The following is a 23,880-nucleotide window of genomic DNA, read 5'->3' on the forward strand; positions in this document are numbered from 1 at the left end:
ATAACCAGAGTTGGAAGACTTAGTAGGAAAAAATGTAAAATATCTTATCATTGATTTTTCATATTGACACACGTTGAAATGATATTTTAGATATACTGTGTTAAATAAAATATATCATTACAATTACTTCCACCTGTTTCTTTATATTCATTTTTAAACGTGGCTCACGGAAAATTTTTAACGATATATTATATTTCCATCGGTTCTCCACTGTAGACGTTTAATGTTACTGGGGATACTACTAGAGAGGGAATACCCTAGCCCAGAGCTTCATTCATCACTCACCCTCTCCTACTGCTAAAAAAGTCACTCTAGGCGTTTTCCAACCCTCTCTTTCCTCATTGCTGTTTCAATGTTATTAACTTTGGTGAATACTGACTTCCCCTCACCCTTACCCTCTTCCAGCATTCCTCCCCTCCTTGGGCCTACTCCACTCTTCTTACTTCTGGCTTTTGAAAATCCATCTTCTACTACGAATAAGCTTCCCCTTCACTCCCCATTCCCCAGGCTCTTTCCTTCACACCACCTTCTCTGAGTTTTTCTGACCATCCCTGTTTGTTTAAACGGCTCCCTCAGAGGCCAAAGGGAGCGGCGTCGGGGCCTGTGCTCATTCAGGCCTCCCTCCCACTGTCGCTGCTTGACCTCTCAGTCCCACCTTTTCTTTGTTTCCCACGCCCTTTCTCAGTGTCCCTGTACCTCCGAATGGATTTCTAGGAAACAGACTCTGCACAGAGATGGAGGTGGTATGCGGGAGGTCTCCGGGGAGGTACTCTTGGGAACAACACCTTGAGAGAGTGAGGGAAACAGGATTCGGCAGAGAATGAACTTGAACTGTGCCGCTTTCCACAGAGGCCTCGGCGGATCCTTTGGGAAGTTATGGAGCTGGGGTGGCCCTTCAGGGCCCTCCATAATGGAAGCAAAGAGGTGAACCTTTGTATCTCCCCATCAACCAATTGGATCCGAGATACAGATGCACCCCCAAGGAGTGGCAACCCGGTTTATAAAACCCACCACTCAAATAGGTATCTTGAACTAACCCAGCGATCTCCTAATTTCTAAATCTAAACCAGTTTTTTTGGGGCGCACTCCTCCTTGGTGTCCCTGCAGCCCGGGCCCCCACTGAACGTCCCTCTTCTCCTGAGTCCTGTCACCCTGCACAGTCCTGACCCTCCCTCATGGTTTCTCCTGATGGTTTCCGTTCCTCTCATGGGCTCCTTCTAGGTAGACCTAGGTTCTGTCTTCAGCCCTGTTCTCTCTACCTTTTCTACCCTCTCCCTCCACCTCCAACTTCTTTCCAGATGATTCCAAAATTCACAGCCTCTCCTGTGAACTCCAGAATCACCTTTCCAATTGCATTTGCTGGATATCTGCCCCTGGAAGAAGGTGGCCTGCTTCTCCAATCCAACTTGCCCCACACTAAACCCAGTCACATCACTCCAGGTGCTCCTCCAGACTTCCACAATGTTACAGCCCCAGTGTGCGCCTCCTGCACCACACACTCTGTAGACTCTCCTTTGCTGCAGCTTCCGCATTCATCCCCCAGTTAAAGTCTTATCTCACCGGACTATTGGAATCATCTCCTTCCCGGGTGGCCCCTCTGCGAAGCCCCTCTCAGCAGTCAGCTGGGGTATTTAGAACGCTGGTGCTCCCGGTGCAGTGGCTTTGTCAGCGTTCCCTGCCTCCAGTGGCTTCCCTGGCCTAGCAACCTGGTAAATGGGTAATCTTCCTCACTGCAGCTAAGTTTCAAAAGAACACGGTTGGATAAGCACAAGGCCCTGGTTACTTTGGGAAATACATAATCCATGCCCCACTGTTAGGGCCGGTCCCGTTAGGGCCAGCTTTGCACCTTCACAAGGGCTCAGCGGGAACAGATGGACTCTACTCTCCGCTCTTCCTTTTTGCTTCTGATTAGAGAGACCTTGATTCTCCCCGGGGCCCAGGAAATGTAAAGCTGATGCTCCACAGGACTCTGACAGGGACAGGGCAGTGATGGGGGGTGGTGAGGAAGGGGGATGGATAGGCTCTCTCTTATCAGACAAGCTTGTCCCTAGAGTCCCTGGAAACCCCCAAAGGCCAACCTCTCCCAGGGGCCGACAAACGTAGAGGGCAGGGGGACATAAGCGGGGAGCTGCGGAGGGCGGGAGTTTGAAAGTCGCTCCACCGCCCCCTAGTCGATTCTTTTGCCCCGCCCCCCGCAGGGATACCCCCGGCAACCGCACAGCTGCCTCGGACTCTGACTTAATTCCCTCCGCGTGCTCTGAATCGCAGAGAGGCAAACTCCCAAACAAAGAGCCGGCAGCTAGCGTGCGGGGCTCCTGGGCGCGTCCTGCCGGCTGGGCTGGGAGAGCCGGCGCCGGGGCGTCGCGGCGGAGCGCGGGGCGGGGCGGCGAGGGGGAGACGCTAAAGCCGGCAGGAAGCCTCCGTGGGCGCGGGGGCGCGGGCCGTGCTGCCCGCAAGCTGACCTTCCCGGGCTGGGAGGGAAGAGCGTTGGCTGCGGGTGGTGGGCGGCTGGGCGGCTGGGCGGCCCCGGGAGCCACCGCTCTCCGCCTCTCTAGGCGCAGCTCCCGTCGCCGCGTCCGGAGCCCCTGACCGGGTAAGTGCAGAAGCGCGCCTGGGAAGTGGGGGCGCCAAGGGAGAGGCTGGGGGTCTGGGAGAGGCGCCTCCACCTCCGCTGCCAGCCCCGCCCGCAGTCCCGAGCTAGACTGTTCCAAGCTTCCCCCGGGCGGGCAGAGGGAAGCCGGCTGGCGGTGAGGAGTGGAGGAGGCAGGAATGCCTGGGACACTCGCGGGGCATGTGAGCAGGTATTGGTGTCTGCACGGAGCACGCAGCACGGCGTCCATAACTACGCGCCTGAGTCTGCGGGAGAGAACTCTGGGCCTCTGAGGGCCTCGTGCTGTCCAGCGTGCCCGGGGCATGTCTTTTCCTCTTGAAAATGTCATTCTTTGTCCACCCTGAGTTCGAGTAGCTGCCTCTTGTGCGTACACCAAGATGACAGACCCAGAGTCGCCTTAGCAAGATGCAGACAGGCCTTGGCAGCATACCCCATGCAACGCAGGGGTTGCTAAGTGCTGGCAGCTGCTGTATCTGGTACACATTGCTTTCAGAGGGCCTGTGCAGGGATGTCCCCGTGTTCTGGGCCCGTCTGTGTATTTGTGACAACATGGCTGTGTAGGCCCTGTCACTTGTGTTTTCGTGCCTGTCCTTGCACGTGCAGTTGGGCGACTCCATGTGGAAAGAAGGCATGGAAGGTTCTGGGGTGTATCCTTTTCACCAGCGTTATGTGCAGTGTGCACATGTGTGAACGGGCTGGAAAGTATGAAACGGAGGCAGCTCAGTTGGGGTTGGTGGGACAGCATCTTAACTTGAGTCTAAGCTGCTGTGTGTGCAGGAGGAATAAGTGTTCCAGAGGTTTCCAGTTCCTAGCAAGTATTGTGAGGTGAGTGTGGGGGTGGGGGGTGAAGAGAAGAGGCAGCTTATGGAAAAACTCCTAAGTGCACTGTGGAGCATAGGGTGTGTGCAGGAGAGCGTGAAGAAGAGAATGATGGTGGTGTTAGTCAAAAGTGGATGATCTGTGTTCGATTTGTGGGCAGCTGGATTGTAGTGGAAAGCAGCAGTTAGAGGCTGGAGACAGGTTTGAATCAGAACTTAATGGTTGTCACTGTGTCAGTAGCATTGTTCCCTGGACAGATAGGTCATCTGGGGCTCAGTTGCTTTGTGCGCAAAATGGGACTAATAACCGCTGGCCCCACCTGTCTCCCAAGGGACTGGAGGCTCCAATTAATGCCTGGAAATGCTTTAAGACTCCTAGGGTGAGGGGGCACTACTGGCCCACAGGGGCCAAGTTGGTGGTCTGGCAAGTGCTTAGGTGGTCCAGAGCCGTTTGGTTTGTGGGTACCAGAGGGAGGCATTTGTGTGCTCCTTCCCACGATATTCAGCATAATAGGAATTTTACACCCACCTTTGGACTCGTGTGTAAAACATGTACAGGCCTGTGTGATTCCCCGTAGTTCTTGTGTGAGTGCCTGCTACAGAACAAGAGGCAAACTGGCTTTGATATCTTTAGGTCTCCCTAGAGCACCTTGACTTTCCAGAGAGCCCTCTTTCAGATGAGCCCAGGACGTTTATAACCACCAACTTGCTTTTCTCTTTATGCCACCAAATGAAGCGGTAAGGAGCACCCTTCACAGTTTGCAGCCAGGGAGATAGGAGATGAAGAAGCTTTCCCAGCTAAGGTCACAGGTCTGGAGTGTCCACCACCGAGTTCTGTCTCTTGGGTTATAGTGCCTTCAGACCCAAGGCCAACCCTGGACTGGGCTGAGGAAGGAGGGAGGCATCAAAAGTCATGCACAGACGGCACCGAATTCCAGGATGTAGTTGGGTGGTTTGTCCAGCCTCGGATGTCACCTGTCACTGAGACTTTTTTGCATGTGGTTGCTGTTTAGTAGTGTTTGTAAAAGGAAAGATCCTTGAGTGGGAGATGCCGGCAACCCAGGTCAGGTCCTGGCTCAGCTCCCTGCCTGGGGAAGGTCACATCAGCTCTCTGGTTCTGCTTCCTCTTTGGTCCAAATCAGGGCATCTTTCCAGATTATCATTCTGATTTCAACTGTGTTTTGCTTCCTCAGAGAGACCTTTCTGATCCCCCATCCAAAGTAGCCACCTCCCAGCCATGATCACATCATTGTTCCTTCCTAGCACTTGCAACCTGTCTGAACTTAGCTTTGCCACATCCTACTCCATGTGAGCTCACCAAAAGCGGGGCTGCCTTTGTGCTGTTACCTGCTGGCTCCACCTGGAACACAGTAGGTGCTCAAGAGATATTATTGTTTGTGAACGAGTGAGTGAATCAATTAGGAAGGGGCTATGCATGTGTGTTTTTCAACTTGTACTCCTGGGAGCTTTGGAAGGGAAGAGCAGGCTCCATTGGCAGGGCCCCCAGTTCCCTCACACCAGCAGCTCGGGGTCCATCTAAGTTACATGTCAGCTTCCAGATAGGATCTCCTTTGAAGTAAAGGCTCTCTCGCTAAAATAAAACTAAAAAACTGTTGCACCAGAAGACTTAGAGGAGTCTTTTCAACTCCAAGTAGAAATAATAGTACCGCAACTGGAAGAAATCTGCACTTGACCCTCAACGAGGATTATAGGCAGGATTCAGAGGTACAAAGTGCTTGTTCCACAAACCATTTCTGCTTAGCCATGGAATTCATCCTATGGCTATTTTTATACTACTGGTTTAATTTCCTGAATTTTGGTCAGAGTTAATATGGAAATGATTTTGCTTACAACACAGCAGCAAGGGCTATGTGAGAACTCTAACCCATCTATATCTGAGACAGGCACTAGACGGAGGACACCAAACATCTGCAAGGTGGACAAGCTGTGCACAGATATTTGAGAGCTACCTATCTAGGGTGACTCTGTCTGTCATCATCCTCTATCGGGGGTATTCCCAGGCATACTTGCCCAGACGTGCCTCACCCCCAGTAGATGCCCACTCAGCATTGTTTTTCTTGAGTAGTTGACAGTGCTGAGGAACTCTGGTCTCTGAGTGATTACTGAGCGTAGAGGACAGCCACGTCACGAAACCTGGCTATATTTACACGTGATGACCCTGGCCTGTATTTACAGCAGCCATGCTTCCTGGGCTTTCCAAGCTCTCCTCCATGTAAAACAGTCTCTTGTGTTGCCTTTTCCTAGAAATACACTTGGAAGTGGCAGCACAGCTGCTGTGTCCAACACCGTGCCTGGGTTCAGGGCACAGAATCTAGATTTACCACCCTTTTCTAAGCCCCATAGGAGGAGCATTAATGACCGTGCCCGTGATAGAGGAGGTGGTGGTGTTCAGTTTGGTTGGTTTAGGTGGGTTGTTGAGGAGGGAGACTGTGGAGAGAAGTGGAGAGAAGGGTCAGGAGTAGAGAACTAGACCCTCTGTTCATTCCTTTTGATGCTATCTTTGCTTCCCTTTTGATGATGCCCTGCTCCGGCTGACTCTGGTGGGTTTCTGGGTTCAAAGGTTTATACTCGCAAGATGGCACTCCACAGGGTAGAGGAAATTGGGGAGGGGGCAGCAGATATACACTATACGTGTATGTTTTCCAAGTGCCTGCTGTGAGCTTTGAACTTCCAGGCCCTGAGACATGCAATAAGGACCTAGCCCCTGACCTCAGAGCACTCGTTGTTGAGGACATTAAACTCGTTCCCAGGAAGGGATGAGAAAACAGCTGAGTGCAGACTAAGTGGCACTCACCCAAGCCCCAGCTGGAGCTCCGAGAAGGAAAGGTGTGCAGAGAGGGCAGGCAGAGGCAGCCAGCAGCAAGGGTGGCAGGAGAGCCCAGCTCTAGGGCCAGATGGTTCAGGCACAGATCCTGGCTCTGCCCCTTCCTCTCCGTGTGAACTTCTGTGTGTTATGTTAAGCTTCAATTTCCTCATCTGTAAATCGAGGAAATGACCTCAACTCCTAGCAGGGTGCATGGATGCCTGCCTAAGCTGAGCTCAGAAGAGAGGTACAGAGCACCCAGGTGTCTGATGACCACAATGAAGGAGTTTGAAAAAGGGCTCATGGCGAGGAGGGGCGTTGAAGGGTGGCGACGACTGTGGGACCTTGTCTAATGCTGGTCTCCCCTGTAGTAGTCACAATGTAGTGGCGTCGTGCTCGGTAGGCCCCAGGCCAGTCAAGCACTCCCTTTCTCCCTGGGATGCTTTTCCAACTGGCCATGCGACTTCCACTCACAACTATGGAGAGGGAAGTAGCTGCGTCCCTCTCTCACTGCCCTGCACAATGTACAAGCACTCGTACAAGCACGTGGCCCTGCTTAGAGGCTTAAGGATTTTTGCTGTAAAATATCAAGAATTGAGGATGTTACAGAGGTTCAGGAAATGAGAATTGCTCTGATGGTTCCCTGGTCTGTTTTGAAAGGGAGTAGGGGACCCTCCTTGATGGTGGTATGGGATAAATCCCCCAGCGGTTCTCAGCCCTGTCCTGGCTTAGGCATTCATTTTTTTTTTTTTTTTTTAATATGTACTTCGTGTTTTGAAAGGGTTTGTCAGCCAAACTTCAATATAAATGAGAATGTATTTCTCTATCTTAAAAAGATTAATAATCAAAGACCGTATAACTGATAGTTTGATTCCTTTCTGCTTGATATATATCAGTTTAGGTCATTTGCTAGCAGATTCTAGTGTGTTTAAAAAGCCCAGAAGAAAAAAGGACAAAGGACAGAAGCAGACTGGTGTTGTCTGGTTTGTCCGAGGTCTGGCACAGTTAGCAAACATTTAATCACATAGCTGGTGTGGTAGCTTGACTGAAGCCTTTTTGTCAGGTAGAAATTCAAGTTTCTATGAGCGTTCTTGAAATGCAGTAAAGAGATTTCTCTCCCAGAGCTGCCTTTTGTAGATAAGCACTAGGGTTTTGATAGTTGGAAACCACGGTCCTATGCTGTGCTTTTAGAATTGGAGTCCTAGGCTCATGCCTGTAATCCCAGTGCTTTGGGAGGTCAAGGTGGTCAGATCACCTGACGTCAGGAGTTCAGGACCAGCCTGGCCAACATGGTGAAACCCCATCTCTATTAAAAATACAAAAATTAGCTGTATGTGGTGGTAGGTGCCTGTAATCCCAGGTACTCGGGAAGCTGAGGAAGGAAAATCGTTTGAACCTGGGAGATGGAGGTTGCAGTGAGCCAAGATCGCGCCACTGCACTCCAGCCTAGGCGACAGAGTGAGACTCTTTCTAAAAAAAAAAAAAAAAAAATTAGAGTCCTCATCCTATCCTACTTGAGAATAAAATTATGTTTATTAACTTTTTATCCCTAGCAACTAGTGCAAAGCTTGCCAAACAGTAAGAATTCAATAAACGTTCATTGAATGGACATTTTAGGAAGGTGCTTATCAGTCATCACCGAGACTGTGCCTCAGGGAGACGTTCCTCAACCAGAGCCAGATAGGTAATTTGTGGGACCCAGTGCCAAATGAAAACATGGAACCCTAGCTCAAATGCAGGAAAAGATACCATTAAAGGTATATTTATACCTTTATAAATATAAGCCTTTTCCTTTTTTCCGTGGTCTTTCTCTCAACTTGTCATGTGGTATTTTTATTTACTATTTAATGATATTTTAAGTAAAGAAAAATTAAATTTTTAAATTATTAGCATGAATTTTCCTGTTCATCCTTAATATTGTGCAATGCCACTTTAAAAGACTGAGCATATAACGCGTGTAGAATCATCAAACTACACAATTCCAATTTCATAGCTCATACATGCACATGCATTTTGTTCTTACCGGAGCAGTGGCATTGCTGCTCTCAACTACTCATCAATGCACTCAGCATCGCTAACTCAACTGTTTTTATTCCTCTAGCAGCATCCCTGGGGCTCACTAGGTCTCTGCGACTGTGCTGGGCATATGGTCCTTCTCTTGAGAGTTGATAATTCAGGCCTTGTCTGTGCCTACCCAAAAAAGGAGGAAGGGTTGGACATCAGTGGTTCATACCCTGTTTGCGTGAGAGTGTCACAAACTCCTTTGGAGATCTACTAAAACCTATGGAACCGCAGCACATAGATGGTAAAAATGTTTTATACAATTTCAGGAGCCCCCAAGTTATAACTCCATGGAAGGAATTGTCTTTTAGGCTTACTGCTACGCTGTGGTATCCTGTTCCAGAGACAAGATAGGGACTATTTTGAAAGCAAATGAGAAATTGTTCAAATCCTTCTATCTGGGAAAGGAGATGAGATTTTAAGTCATTTGACTTTTGAAATTCAATTCCTGATGCCTAGAAGGGAATGACGCTGCCTTTCTGATTCCCAGTGGACAGGTTGTAAATGTCCTTAAGCGTGAAATGACGTGGTCCACGATGAAGGCTTTTGTGAGAGAGCTTCTCTTTCCGCCCCACAGGCTGGACTCTCCTCCGGCCTGGCTGACCCCGGCCAGAGCCGCAGGATGACAAACTGCCACCATCCTGTTGCTGGGCTGCAGCTGCTGCTCTAGTGGGGAGAGGCAGCTGCACATCCAACCAACACTGACGGAATTCAGGCACAGGCTGGGGCATCACGGTCACTCTCTGGGTGATCCTTGCCCTCTAATTTCACCGGGCAGAGGAGGACACTGGCTCAGATAGGTTAGGTGACCTGCCCAGGGTCCCCCAGCCAGTAAGAGTGACATTAATCTTCCCTCCATGTATGTGACAGCCCAACCCCCAAATCAGGAGGACACTGGCTCAGGTAGGTTAGGTGACCTGCCCAAGGTCCTGTAGCCAGTAAGACATTCATCTTCTCTCCATGTATGTGACAGCCCAACCCGTAAACCAAACATCGAGAACCAGGCTCATGTTTATGTTCCCCTTTCCAGCTCCCTCCTCTCAGCACTGGGGATGGGAGAAGGGAGGGAAAGCTGCCCGCTACCTCTGTCCAGGATAGTGCAGGAGCCTCTGCACTGACCTCTCCCTGAAGCTCATGGGTGTCCTTTGCAGCATCCAACCAGTCATTGCCCATCCAGTTCTCAGAAATTGTCAGGTCAAGCAAACAGTGGCTGCAGCTGTAGTGGCTGCAGCTGTGGACCTGGGACAGGCTGCTCTGGGGACCTTCTCCAGTGGAAGACACAGCAGTGTTGTTGAGGCCACTGTGTCTTAGACTCTGGGTCCCCTGTGTCAAGCCTGATGGTGAGCTCTTGATTCAGATTGAGTTGAGATCATTGTTGATTTGGGGCCTGGAATGCCTCCCATGTCCTCTAGACAGCCATGAGGGGCCATGTCCTATACTCCTTCCCTTCACACCTACACACAGCAGTGAACACACACCAGGGCCCCCATGAATAGAGATGCCTATGGACCTTTAGCTCCAATCTCAGTCCTAAATCCAAACCTGGGAGTCCCCAGAACCTGGAGGTGTCATTCACTTTGGCCCGGCTCTCTGGGGGACTGTGGATGCGGGCTCTCAGAGTCATGATTACCCAGCTCCCTGGCCGCCTCAAATTTCTGCAAGGCACTAGCCCCCAGCTGTTGGGTGGGCCAGGCCCAGGTGGACGGGGGTGACTGGGAAGATGCACTTCAGATGTTTCTGTCTTGGCTTCATGCCTGAGGGGCAGAGCAGAGCCAACCACAGAGGACTCCTGCTCTGCACCTGCTGGAATTGCAGCCATGTGTGCCTTGTTGTGGTCACATGGACTCAGATCCCAAGGCCTGGGTACAGGCTCCAGAGAATCCATCCAGGCTCAGCTTCTCTGGCATCTTAGTCCATTTTCACACTGCTGATAAAGACATACCTGAGACTGGGAAGGAAAAGAGGTTTAATTGGACTTATAGTTCCATATGGCTGGGGAGGCTTAACACACCCCTTCAACAAAAGAGATCCTGCTTTATCTGCCTTATATACTGAGGTTCTACATCAAGCTTGTCAAACCTACGGCCTGCACGTGGCCCAGGACAGCTTTGAATGCAGCCCAACACAAATTAGGAAACTTAAAATACTATGAGAGGTTTTTTTGCAATTTTTTTCTTTTAGCTCGTTAGCTATCATTAGTGTTAGGGTATTTTATGCATGGCCCAAGACAATTATTCTTCTTCCAATGTGGCCCAGGGAAGCCAAAGCATTGGATACCCCTGCTCTACATAAAAATTTATTTGAAAGAATCTACTACTACCATAACTTTCTCAGAATACAAGTAAAGAAACTCAAGTCACAGAGAGGGTCAGTGACTTGCCTGAGGTGCTGGCAAGTAGAGAGGGACCTCCTAAACCTAAGACCTCTGCCTCTGAAACCTAGGCCTCTGCCTGTCCCCACCCCCATCTGTGTGCCATTGCCTTTATAAACACAATACAGCTGTCAACAGATGCCCCTCGCATCACTTTGGCAACTCCCCTTTCTTTGGTCATCATGGGAAGCAAGGACTCCCTCAGCCCCTGTCCCTCTCCTATGATCCGAGAGCATACACTCTCCCCAGCCAAATTCCCCTTGTGCCAAGCACTGGTCTTCCCTGCAGGGAGGTGAGCAAGCAGCTCCCACCCAGACAGGGCGTCATACAACATGTCTCCATGGGGTGAAGAAAAGAGCAGCTCTTCTCCACAGAAATCATACATGCATTCAGTCAAGAAGACTGGGGAAATTATCACAGAGATGATTCTCTGAGTGTGGGAAAAAGTATAGACTGTATCCTTCACTATAATTAAGCTCAGCTTCAAGGGAGTAGTAAGTATATTAGCCAATGCATTGTTCTCTCTCTCTCCCTCTCTTTTTTTTTTTTTGTTTCGGAGGTGGAGTTTCACTCTTGTCTCCCAGGCTGGAGTGCAATGGCGTGATCTTAGCTCACTGCAACCTCCACCTACTGGGTTCAAGCGATTCTCCTGCCTCAGCCTCCCAAGTAGCTGGGATTACAGGCACCCGCCAACATGCCTGGCTAATTTTTGTATTTTTAGTAGAGACAGGTTTTCACATGTTGGCCAGGCTGGTCTTGAACTCCTGACCTTAGGTGATCTGCCCACCTCAGCCTTCCAAAGTGCTGGGATTATAGGCATGAGCCACCACACCTGACTGCGTTGTTCTTTTGGGAAAGTATTTTTGCAACCCGTTATGTGAAAGTTAAAACCCTGTGCTCTTAGTGCCAAGAGGCAGTGATTTTCCTGCATGGGCTTAGGGTCACCAGCAGCCTCCTCCACTCCCCTAGCTGGATCCATTGGTGCAGTTAGGCAGCCTGGGTCAGCTGCCATGGACTGACCATAGGCCAGGCTGGACAGCCCTTGACTGTCCTAGGTGACATAGTCTCTGCCATGGTCTTGCAGAATCACGGGAAATCAATTAACAGATGCCCAATTATCCCTACAGAGAAGTCGTTTTAGAACTCATCTAAATGGATGCTTATTCCCTAACGCCAGCTCTGGTTTATAACCTGCTGAACCATTTAGGTTTCTTTAATTTAACCTCATAAGTGGTGGGTGACTCTTAAGTCTCATTCCCTGGATCAGAAAGCCCAGTGGTGCCCTATTGCTTACAAAATAAAATCCTGAAATCTTGAGCCTGGCACATACCTTCTCTGTTACCTTCTTTGCTTAATTCCTGCTCTTCCTTCAAAACCCTTGCCCACAGCTCCCTCCTCAGCACTCCTGTACACATTTTTCTCCCTGAACTGCATACATTGTGCTACAGTGATGTTGATGTGTCCATTTCCCCAGCTGTGAGCTCTTTGAGGTCAGGGACAGCTTCATTCATTCTCTTTTCTTCATTCTTTGTCTTTGGGAATCTCCAGCATCTGGCACATTGTGTGCCACATACGAGGCCTCAGATGTTCAATGAATTAATAATTAACTGGTTAATTTCAAGGGAGAAAACAGATACCTGAACCACCAAGCACACCCCTACAATGATAAATGAGGAGGGCAGCCTCAGGCAGGGCAGCATCAGGGAGAAGAGTGGAGTGGTGGGTTCGCAAGATGTTCATTGAGAAGAGCTGCAGAAAGGAATGGCTTAGTGTTGGGGTGGGAAGTGGTAACACTGAGAAAAAGGAGTGAGCACTGCATAGGTGGATGGAGTGTCACAGATTAGGAATACAAGATGGATGGGTTGCAGTGGGAAGATACTGACTTAGTTCTGGGCATGCTGGATGTTAGGGGGCCTGTGGTCATGGGCGTGAGCCTGGAGCCCAGCAGGCTTTGAGAGTCATCACCTTGTTGGAGATGGGTGGAGTTTGGCATGAATGGGGGTAGCAAAGAGGAGACAAGAGGCAAAGCACAAAATGTTCCCATCTCACCCTGGAGGGAATGCCAGCCTTAAAGCTGTAAACCAGGAAGAGGACCAGTCGATGAGGCCAAGGAAGAGAGGACAGTTTCGGAGACTTGGTTATGATGTTCAGATCAAGGCAAATTGGAGGAGAAGAATACAATGAGAATGGTAACATGAAACCAGCAGTGGGGGAAGAAGGCTTCAAAAGAAGGTGTGACCAACTTTTCAAATTCAGCAGAGATGAAGCAGGAGGAGATAGGAAAAGCCACCTTTGGCTCTGGCAATTAGAAGTGACTTTGGGATGAGTGGGTAGTGGAGGAGGTCAGACAGTGGTGGGGTGCAGGATGAATGGATGAAGAAGTGAGTCTTCAGAGGAAGAAAGCTCTGGCAATAACTTAAGAGAGAAACAGGATCTAGGGAAGTGTGACTTGAGAAAGTCTGGTCAAAGTATGCATGGTCATTAGGTTGAACTGTTGCATCTTAACAGCTGAGATTGTGTCCTGGCTCACTATACTAGTCTTATTCAGGACTAATTTGTTGCTTCTAGAAGTGGAGCTAAAGCAGTATTTTTTTGAGGGGACGGGGGTAGTGGAGCAGGGACATTTGTACGAAGACTCTGACCCCCAGCTATAAGAGTCAGTTAAAACAAAGGCTGAGCTGCATGTCAGAAACCCAACAGGACTGTGGCTTAAAGAACAAAGAAGCTTCTTTTTCTCTCATATAACAGTCCAGGCTAGGCAAGCTGTTCTGCTCCACACAGTCACACAGGGAGCCAGGTTCCTGCCCTTGTTTCTCTGCCATCCCTAAGGGTAGTGCGTGGTCTCAAAGTGTGGTACCTAGACCAGCAGCATCAGCCTCACCTGGAAACTTGTTAGAAATGCAGAGTCTCAGGCATCACCCCAGACTTACTCAGAATCTCTAGTAGGGGAGCACTGTAGTTTTGAAAGCCCTCCAGGTGATTCTAATGTACCCTTGATTTTTGAGAACCACCACTCTGAGGTGCTGTCCTTGTCTGCATGGTTGAAGCTGATTTCAGACACATCTGTGGCAAGGGAAAGACTGGAAGGGGAAAGATTGTGGCAGTATGCATGGGCAGTATTTTAAGGTCCAGGGGTGGAGTGCTACTTCCACTCATCCATTGTCAAGAATACTATATGGCCAGAGCTAGCTGCTAGACCGGCTGGGGAATGCAGTCACTTGTTAGGTGGCCACATACCCAGCTACGACTCCATTTTAATGGAAGAAGGGGAGAAAAATCTTCCGGGAGACCATTAGTAGTCTTGGCTCCCTTATGAATCAAACTTAAGTTTATTGCCACATCCCATCCTCTAGAAGGAAAAGAAAATATCTACCTACAGATCACTACAGCTTATCTGTTTAAAGAGATCCATGGGGGTCTTTTATTGGGTGTACCACCCCCCAAATGTCTGTCCACCCTCACTGGACGTGAGCAACCCAGCCCTTAGACACCTGCCTCAACTGCTCACCCACTATATACTGTGCTGCCCAGTCCCTGGTTGGTAACTTCCAATAAACATCAGGATTTCCCCAGCTGACCCCATCAAAAGGAAGGCACCCAGGCTGGGCAGGGAAGGATATGTAGTTAGAAGGGGTGCTGGTTTATTAAAAATCAGAGCTAGAAAGATGAGCAGCTTGTCCAGTGAGCAGCTGGGCACTTGCAGGGCAGCTGTGCACACCTGCACAGACTGTGCCTTGCACAATTCCAGGGACAGCCATTCTCATGTGTCTCAACCATGTCCCACCCTCAGGGGAACCCCAGCAGCCTGGGATGTTGGGCCTTCTGCTGCTGCTGCTCTTTGCCTTACAGATCCTGAGCTCACCCTCAATGGGTCACCCCTGAAGCTTCCATCCTTGCTCTGAGCAGCTTCTCAGGAAGCATCTCAGTGCTCCAAGGACCAAGCCTGGACAGAGAAATCAATTCTGGATGGGGACAGCTTATCTTCCCTCCTCAAAGCCTACTAAAAGCCCAAACCTGAGAGACCTTGACTTTGGCATCAGCAACACCTGGGCTTGATTCCCAGGTCTGCCAAAGGAGCCTCAGCCTCCTTGTTTATAAAACAGAAGTGGGCCGGGTACAGTGGCTCACACCTGTAATCCCAGCACTTTGGGAGACCAAGGTGGGTGGATCACTTGACGCTGGGAGTTCGAGACCAGCCTGGCCAACATGGTGACTCCTGTCTCTACTAAAAATACAAAAATTAGCCGGGTGTAGTGAGCATGGTGGTGCATGCCTGTAGTCCCAGCTACTCAGGAGGCTGAGGCAGAACTGCTTGAACCTGGGAGGCGAAGGTTCTATTGAGCCAAGATTGCTTCACTGCACTTCAGCCTGGGCAACAGAGCGAGACTCCATCAAAAAAATAAAAATAAAAAGTAAATCCCGAAGGAATGGCACCTGCCTCACTGAGTTATTGAGACAAGTAAGAAACTTGGACCAGATGAGGGCCCGACCACTATGCTGAAGCTGCAGGGGGCTGGGTTTTCGACTACTGGCCAGAGTCTGGGAGAGATGGTTTCTCAAGGCCATAAAACACCTGTCTTCATAACTAGGAAATCATAATTTCTGAAACAGAGGCAGGATGATGCACCTTCCTTAGATCTGGCATTCGTTTATGTAATGATCTACCTTCAAATTCAGCCACATGCACGCGCTCCATCTCTAACAGCTCTGCCGCTTGTGACGCTGAGGTCTACAGCAGGAGAAGGGAGCCACTTGTGTTTGTCGACACTGAGGTCACACTTGTGGTGGGCCTTAGGGGCTCTGGGCTTTCCCGGCCTCTGCTGTGGGTCCGTTTTTAAGGGCTGGAGCAAAGGCAAGAAAAAGTGGGCTGGGCGCGGTGGCTGAAGCCTGTAATCCCAGCACTTTGGGAGGCCGAGACGGGCGGATCACGAGGTCAGAAGATTGAGACCATCCTGGCTAACACGGTGAAACCCCATCTCTACTAAAAAATACAAAAAAACTAGCCGGGCGAGGTGGCGGGCGCCTGTAGTCCCAGCTACTTGGGAGGCTGAGGCAGGAGAATGGCGTAAACCCGGGAGGCGGAGCTTACAGTGAGCTGAGATAGAGCCACTGCACTCCAGCCTGGGTGACAGAGCAAGACTCCGTCTCAAAAAAAAAAAAAAAAAAAAGAGTGGGCAAAGGGTTAGGAGAAGTGAGGAGACTGCATATTCATTTTCAATCCCTGTCAGAGCTGCCCCCTCCTGTGGGTTTCCTCTGAGGTCTCACTCCTCTAAAGGGCCTGATTATGCCCTCAGGTGTTTCCCATCAGTGGAACTGTCCTGTTCGCATTGGTGCCTTGTTTGGATTATTTTCAAAAGGATTTTTTACTTTGATATACAATGGACATAGGTCTGTGTCTCTCATCTGAGGCTGAAATTGGAAAACGAGGGAAAAGAGAAGACACTGTGGAGAGTGCACAGAAAGCTTAGGGAGAAAAAGACGGTGGCAATCCCTGGACTGGCTTGTGAAAGACTCCCAAAGGGCCCTGTTGGGAGAACTGGCTGGTGCCTGCACTAAAGCCATCTACACAGAAATGCATCCTGCACGTTCCCACAGGCGCACGCCATAGAAGCGATGGCCTGAGTTTCGATTCTCTCCTTTCAAATACCTTTGACTTAGGTTCCTGGGGAACCAGGTGAGAGCCTGAGTGGGATAAGAAATACTTATGTGATTCTCAAAGAGTTCATGAGCATTCACATGGCTCCTTAGTGCATTCCTTCCTTCCTTCATTCAGCATCCGACACTCATACATCAGGTACTCTGTTGGGTGTTCAGGGCCCAGAACTCAACTCAGATTTTATCAGATAATATAGCTAAGGGGCATGCCTCAGGCTTCATTAGTGGGGATTGTTGACCCTGGGATGTAAGAGCAAGAAGTGGCTTGGAGAAAGACATAGAGTGTGGAGGGAATCTGACAGGTTTGGAAGCTTGAGGAGTATTGAATATTGTTGACAAGCAGCATAACATGGTGGTCAAGAGCCAACCTGGGATGTTTTTTAAGTGAATAGAAGCACTGCTCATAATTATGTCCACAACAGGTGTAAACCAGAGTTAACCTGTCTCCCTTTCCTCTTCTGTAACATGCGGATGATGTGCGTGCCTACCTCATGGGGTGGCGAGGATTAAAAGAAATAATGCTTACAAGGCAGGAGTCCCTGACCCCCAGACCATGCCCCAGTAGGAACCAGCCTCAAAGCAAGAGGTGGGTGGCGGGTGAACGAGCATTACCGCCTGAGCTCCACCTCCGGTCAGATAAACAGCGGCATTAGATTCTCATAGGAGCACGAACCCTATTATGAATTCACATGTGAGAGATCTCAGTTGCACACTCCTTATGAGAATCTAATGCCTGATGATCAGAGTTGAAACAGTTTCATCCCAAAACCTTCCTCCCCCTACCTCCACCATCCGTGGAAAAATTGTCTTCCATGAAACCAGTCCCTGGTGCCAAAAAGGTTGGGGACCGCTGTTACAAGGTACAGTTGATCCTTGAATGGCATATGTTTAAACTGTGCAGGTCACCTGCATATTTTTCAACCAAAACAGATAAAAAATACAGTACTTGCAGGATGCAAAACCCATATATACAGAGAGCTGACTTTTCACATGCAAGGGTTCTGTGAGACCAACTGACAACCTTGAGTATGCGTGGATTTTGCTATACTTGGGGATCTTGGAACCAATCCCCTGCGTATACTGCGGGACAACTGCTCTTAGTACCGTGCCTGATGCATGGTACATGATAAACACTAGCCACGGTTATTCCTAGGCACACAAAATGCACAGAGCATTGGGTGATGCAGAAATGGTCCGAAACTACTGTGCCAGCAGTTAAGTCTTGGAATCAGGCCTCATTTTTACCCAACCCAGTAAGGAAGGTGGTCACTCCAGTATTATAGGTGAGAAGAACTGAGGCCCAAAGGCAAGGAGCAAGTTAGAAATAGAACTTGGACTAGAACCCAGGTGCCTGGGTGTAGGCCTAGCCCCTCTTAAGTTGCAGTAGTGTTTGGGGGCCTATTGAGAAGGGAAGGAATGTGTAGAGGTGACCCAAGCACCAAGACAGCTGTCACCTTCTGGACTTGATGACCTCACTGGCCCTGCTGGGATGGCAGAGGCCCTGCCGGTGCTGCCTCCTGGAACCCCACCCACAGAGCACCGCAGCTGCAGCCCCGTCTGGGGGCACCTCTTCCAACCCCACCAAGGGTGCTCCTTTTGCTGTGCCTTGCTGCTATGTTGAAAACAGAGATGAGGGACTTCTCTCATTCTACAGCGCTTATCACTGTAGCTGTTGCCTTCTTCCTACTTCTTTTAAATGACTTTCCTGTCGGAAGCAATTTGCTTTGTTAAACTCAGGTCTTGGTTTTCTCCAAGTAGATTTTTCATGGCCACCTGGGGACAGGGTCTCCCCTCACAACCATCTGAATAGAGTGCACTAGCAGGCCGGTGGGCTGAGAGGCAGAGGTGCTGAGACTGCATCCCAGCCATCAGATTCAGGCTCTGAATGATGTATTTTTAGGGTTACCCAACCTTTTCCCATTGTCTTTCATCAGAAAGCTCTTAGAAACTTGGGTTTAATAATTCCTTTACCCTTGTCTGGCACTGGTGCCATAAAATTGAAGTACACACTGTTCTCACAAATTCTCCATCCCAGTTGGTCCTCACAGTCACCATGCAAGCGAGACAAAGCTGGCCCAGCATCGTCTCCATCTTACAGAGGAGGAAGAGAGGCTCTGGAGGTCATGGAATTTTTCTGGGGTTCACACTGCTGTAGGTGGCAGCTGGTACTCACACCCAGATCTTCAAACTTGCCAACTAGTGGCTATTTTCTGTTTGCTTCATCACTGATTTTTGTCACAAGCACTGAAGAAGTTCTGATTTCAGACTGCAGCTTTTTTGAAAAAGAAAAAAGGATCTAGGAAAAGCATGGCATGTGTGTGGCATTGGAATATTTACCAAAAAAGAAAGAGAAACACACATAGCAAACCATCCAGGGACTCTGTCTGTATGTCTGCATCTAGAGAACAAGGACAAGTCAAACCACTTGCCTAATGATAGGAGCAGAGTCCTGACTAAGACATGGAATGCAATTTGTTACTTGCAAATGAAGTAAAAAAAAAATAGTCATGTACTTAGGAAAACATGTCTCTCAGGGCATAGAGACAAAGAATTCTTAGTGCTAGGGTTTTAATTCAAGTTCTGCTTACAGCACCATCCACGTGACTCTGTACTTAGCAATCTGACCCCAGGTTTAGTCCAAAAGAGTTGCCTGAATTCATTTACCTGCACACAATGAACATGGTGATAGAAAAGGCCAGCGGTTGCTCAGAGACCCCCGCCCAGCCTGTGCCTCACTGTGGCACTGGCAGCCACTGGATCTCTTGGCCTAAGTCAAGGAGACAGAGGACCAGGGAGAAGTTGTGATTCCCTCCAGAGGGTTCTCCAAGCAGTTTGTTTCTTTGCAGTGACAGCCATCATGGCCCTGCTGACTCAGGTTCCCTTAAGGGTCAGAGAACACTGTCCCTGCTGCCTCCCACAGCCCCGACTGGGGTCTCTGCCCAGGGCAGATCCCCTCATTCTTAACTTCCACCAGAGACCACCAAGCTAAAAGAAACTACAAGAAACCCAAACTAGATCTGCGCAAGGAAAAGTCAAACATCTGCTCTGGGTGTCCGGGTCTCACTTGCTGGGTCTCAAACATCTGCTCTCATGTGTCTGGGTCTCCACTTACTGTTCTGTGCCTCAGTTTTCTCCTCTACAAGAAGGGATGATAATCCATCATGGGATTATTTTAAGGATTAAATTAATTAATGCACATACATCACTTGGTTTGCGGCATGCCTAGCATGTGGTTAGCATTTAGTAAATGTTTATGTTTATAATTAGTGTATCTGCCAATGAAAATGTTGTTGGTAGCTGTGGAAAGAACACTGGCCTGGGAGACAGGAAACCAGATCCTGCCCTGCCACTAATCTGCAGTGTGACTTTGGCCACAGTGTGACCTCCTGTTCCCCGACCCCAAGCTCCACCAAACAGGCTCAGCTTCCTTGATTCTCACACAAAGGAGCTGAGCTCAGGATCCTTTTGGCTTCTTCCAGCTACCCCATTCCAAGAGTCTGAAGAAGTCTCACTTCTATGACAGCTTCAGGAATATGGACAGTCACAGTGTCCACTCATCGGGAATGGAGCAGGAAAGTGAAAATTAAATAAGAGGGAAACGGGTACAGAAGGACAAGGCTGTTGGCATGGGGTGTGGAAATCCACATGCAGGGACTGTAACCAAGTTTCATCTGAGGCCTAAATTAAGTTTTAAATTAAATCATTTAGACTGTTTTTTCCTTTCCAGCTGTCTTTGCTCATCGAGCAGGCATGACCTTTTGTTGGCCAAGAACTCAGAGGTAGAAACTGGCACTTATTTAACCGAAGGGATGCAGAGTGGGGTCTAGCTTATCCCCTATGGCAAACACACTAGTTTTGTGGGGAGTTTTCCTTTTTTTTTTTTAATGACAGATAAAACTGTATGTATTTACTATGTACAACAGGATTTTTGAAGCATATATACATTGTGGAATGACTAAGTCTAATTAACATAGGTGGTACTTCATAGAATTATCGTTTTGTGGTGAGAGCATGTACCATTCACTCTCTTAGTGTTTTTCAGGAATACAATATATTATTCACTATAATAATCTTGTTGTACAATGGATCTCTTGAACTTACTCCGCTTGTCTAAAAATTCTGTACCCTTTGACTATCATCTCCCTAATCCCCCTCACAACCACCCCAGCCCCTGGGAACAACCATTCTGTTTCTATGGGATCAATGATTTTAGATTTCACATGTAAGATCATATGTTGTTTGTCCTTCTGTGCCTGGCTTATTTCGCTTAACATAAGCCACTTCTGTGTCTACATCCAAAGGAAGTGAAGTCAGTATGTGAAAGAGATATCTGCACTCCCATGTCCACGTCAGCACTGTTCACAATAGCCAAGATATGGAATCCACCTAAGTGTCCATCAACAGATGAATGGATGAACGGAATGTGTGTATATACACAATGGAAGACTGTTTGGTCTTTTAAAAGAAGAAAATCCTGTTGCTTGTGACAATATGGTTGAACCTGGAAGACTTTATTTAAAGTGAAATATGCCAGCTTTGTTTTTATTTTAGAAGCACCAAGTTCCCCAGAAGCCCTCCCCTGGATATGGGATGCTCCCCGCTTAGGGAATAGAGAGTCAGAGTCCCCCAACCTGAGCTTTTGCTAATGGGAGCTTTTGCTAAAAAGCTGATGAGATCCCAGGAGTAGAGGATGTGGAGAAAGGGAGGCAAGTCACAACTAAGTGAGGCCAGCCAGACTGTTCCAGGCCCTAACCTGAACCCGACTTCCCAGTGCTTCCTGTTGCACTGGCCCATGCTGCCCAGCCGTTCCCCGAGGCCTTTGCTCACACTGTCCCCTCCGCCTGGGCAGCCCCTGCTCCTTTTCTGCCCTCAGAAACCCTGCCTGTCCTCAAGGACCAGATTAAATGGCCCTTCCTTTTGCCATCCCCCTGCCCCCACCATCCCTGTCTGGCAGAATGAACACCCCTCCCTCTGTGTTCCCATTATCAACACAGGCCAGCATCTCAAAAGTTCTCCCGTGTCTGGAAGTTGTTTATATGCCTGTGGCCCACCCTGCATGGCTCTGTCAGCTCCTGAAGGAGTTAAGTCCAGTGATTCTAAGTACCAGGCCTGGCACCTGCTGGTGACTCCACACATCTTTGAGTGTGTAAAGGATGTAGCTGGCCCAGGGCTTGAAAATGCCTTGTATTTATGTCTGATTTATAAAAATCAGCTCCCAGGCACTCCTCAACTCCCTGCCAACCATCACCATTAAAGGACTCAGCTCTCCCGCTCAGCCAGTAGTTGTGGTCCCTCTGCTTCTGGTCACTGGCCCTGGCCGGAGCCTTGCCCTGTTCACTGGGACTCCCAGCACATCTGGCCAGCCAGCTGGGCCCTTTCTACATGTCCCTTGTCTTCTCTGTGCTTTGACCCTCATTCACTTAGGGAAGGGGGGATCCAGCCGGAGACACAATGATCCCCAAGTCTCACAGCCCATGACATTACACATCCGGCCCTGAAGAAAGTCGCCAAAATCCATCACCTCACCATCAAGGCATCTGCGGTTGCTTTTCTGAGATGTCCTATGGCCTGGGTCCTGCCTATGACATTAACGGCCCCCAGGGCCTGCTGGCTCCCCCTGAATCCCAGCTTTGTTCTGCAGTCAGAACCTCAGCCTGGAAGAAGGCCCACTGAGGCCCGTTACCAGGACATCTGGGAAATCCTTGACATTTCAACAGGAACTGTGTCCTAAATGTGAGTTAGCATGAGAGAACACGGCCACCCTTGTGCTCCGCCCCACTCAGTTTGTTTCAGATGTGAAGGATACTTACACTGCAAGGTCGTGAACTTTCAGAACTGGAAAGGGCCTTGAAGAACATTGAATCAAAGTGTGGTCCCGAGACCAGCAGCATCTGGGAGCAGTGGCCAGCCATCCTGGTTTTCCGGTATTACCCAGGTTTAACACTGAACAGCATTACCATATTCCAAGAAATCCCTCTGTCCTGGGCAAATGGGGATCATTAGTCGCCCTTCTGAGAGCAAATTCTCCAGGGTCTCACCCTAAACCTAATGAATCAGAAACTTTGGGGGTGGACCCAGCAATTTGTGTTTTAACAAGCCCTCTAGATAGTTCTGAGACTTGCTCAGGAGAACCACTCTGCTGATAGCTGGGAAAACAAACACCCTGAGAAGACAGTAACATACCTCACGAAGCACAGGCAGCAAAGAAGGGCAGACCCAGAGAAAGGGTCCTGACTGCACTGTGAGGTTCAGCTGCCCCAGCTCAAGCCAACAGGCTCGGAGAGTTACCCCACAAACTCCATCAGCCTGCTAAGTAAATATGGTACTGAAAAGGACCCAAACCACTTGCTGTGGTCCACGGGCACTGGGTGCCACTCTGAGGATCTGGGAAGGTGGGGACAGCCACCTTCAGAGAGGATGGGATCCCTCTGAGCCCTGAGCATTTGGACAGGCAGAGAGGAGCAGGTGTTTCTGATTCAGATCACAGCGTGAATGACCTGGAGCAGGGATGCAGCAGGGCCTTTCAGAGGCCAAAGAAAAGACCAGCTTCACAGAGGTGGGGGATCTGGGGGTATGGTCCCTCTCCTTTGTCCTCCTGGGCCTGTCCGTGATTCTGTGTCCAGTGTTGATTACCACCCCTGGGTGGGAGTCTCTGCCTTGCCTGCCCCCCGCTCTCTGGCTCTTGCCCCTTAGGGACACCTCCTCCCATTGGTTCAAGAAGCCCAATTCCTGTGAACAGAAATAACCCACTTAGGAAGGCCAGTCTGCTTCCCAGAAATCAGAAGACACTCCTCAAAGCTCAGCGAAAACAATTTCAGGGGATTATCCAAAGTCCAGGTCCTTCCGTTCACTGGTGGGGGCAGATGAACCCACCTCAAGTGGCATATGTTTGCTTCTCTCCAGGGGCTACTGCAGCCATTACCATGCCCACCTCAAAGAAAAATTGTGGGGCAAAGAAAAATTGTGGGGTACAACAAGGTCCTAGACAGGGGAGTTCATTGGGCAGCCAGGAGGAGGGCTGGAAGTGGTTGCTAGCAATAGTAGCTCCTCCTCTCTCCCTCCTTCAGCCCTGTCCCCTTTCCCTAGAGGTAGCAGAGCTAAGTGGGCTTTGGAGCCTTTCCCAGTGCTCTAGGCATGCTCCAGCCTCCCTTCCTGACAACACAAAAGCGCTTCTATATTAGTCCGTTTTCATACTGCTGATAAAGACTTACCTGAGACTGGGAAGAAAAAGAGATTTAATTGGACTTACAGTTCCACATGACTGGGGAGGCCTCAGAATCATGGCAGGAGGCAAAAGGCACTTCCTACATGGTGGTGGCAAGAGACAATGAGAGAGAAGCAAAAGCGGAAATCCCTGATAAGCCCATCAGATCTCGTGAGACTTACTCACTATCACAAGAATGGTACACGAAAGGCTGGTCCCCATGATTCAGTTGCCTCCCCCGGGGTCATTCCCACAATACATGGGAATTCTGGGAGATACCATTCAGTTGAGATTTGGATAGGGACACAGCCAAACCTTATCATTCTGCCCCAGCCC

General features: G+C 49.3%; 1 protein-coding gene across 5 annotated transcripts in view; it reads left to right on the forward strand.

The window, feature by feature from the left end:
* The first annotated feature begins 1,841 nt into the window (after positions 1-1,841).
* TSPAN11 (tetraspanin 11) overlaps positions 1,842-23,880 on the forward strand; it is a 71,167-nt gene continuing 49,128 nt past the window's right edge. For 3 of the 5 annotated variants that reach the window (XR_003720437.2, XM_002798528.4, XM_077952411.1), the window contains exon 1: positions 1,842-2,593. The gene's annotated coding sequence lies outside the window, so the exon portion shown is untranslated. 5 annotated transcript variants of the gene reach the window in all.

This window comes from Macaca mulatta, chromosome 11 (genome assembly GCF_049350105.2).
Source record: "Macaca mulatta isolate MMU2019108-1 chromosome 11, T2T-MMU8v2.0, whole genome shotgun sequence".
NCBI classification, from domain to species: Eukaryota; Metazoa; Chordata; class Mammalia; order Primates; family Cercopithecidae; genus Macaca; species Macaca mulatta.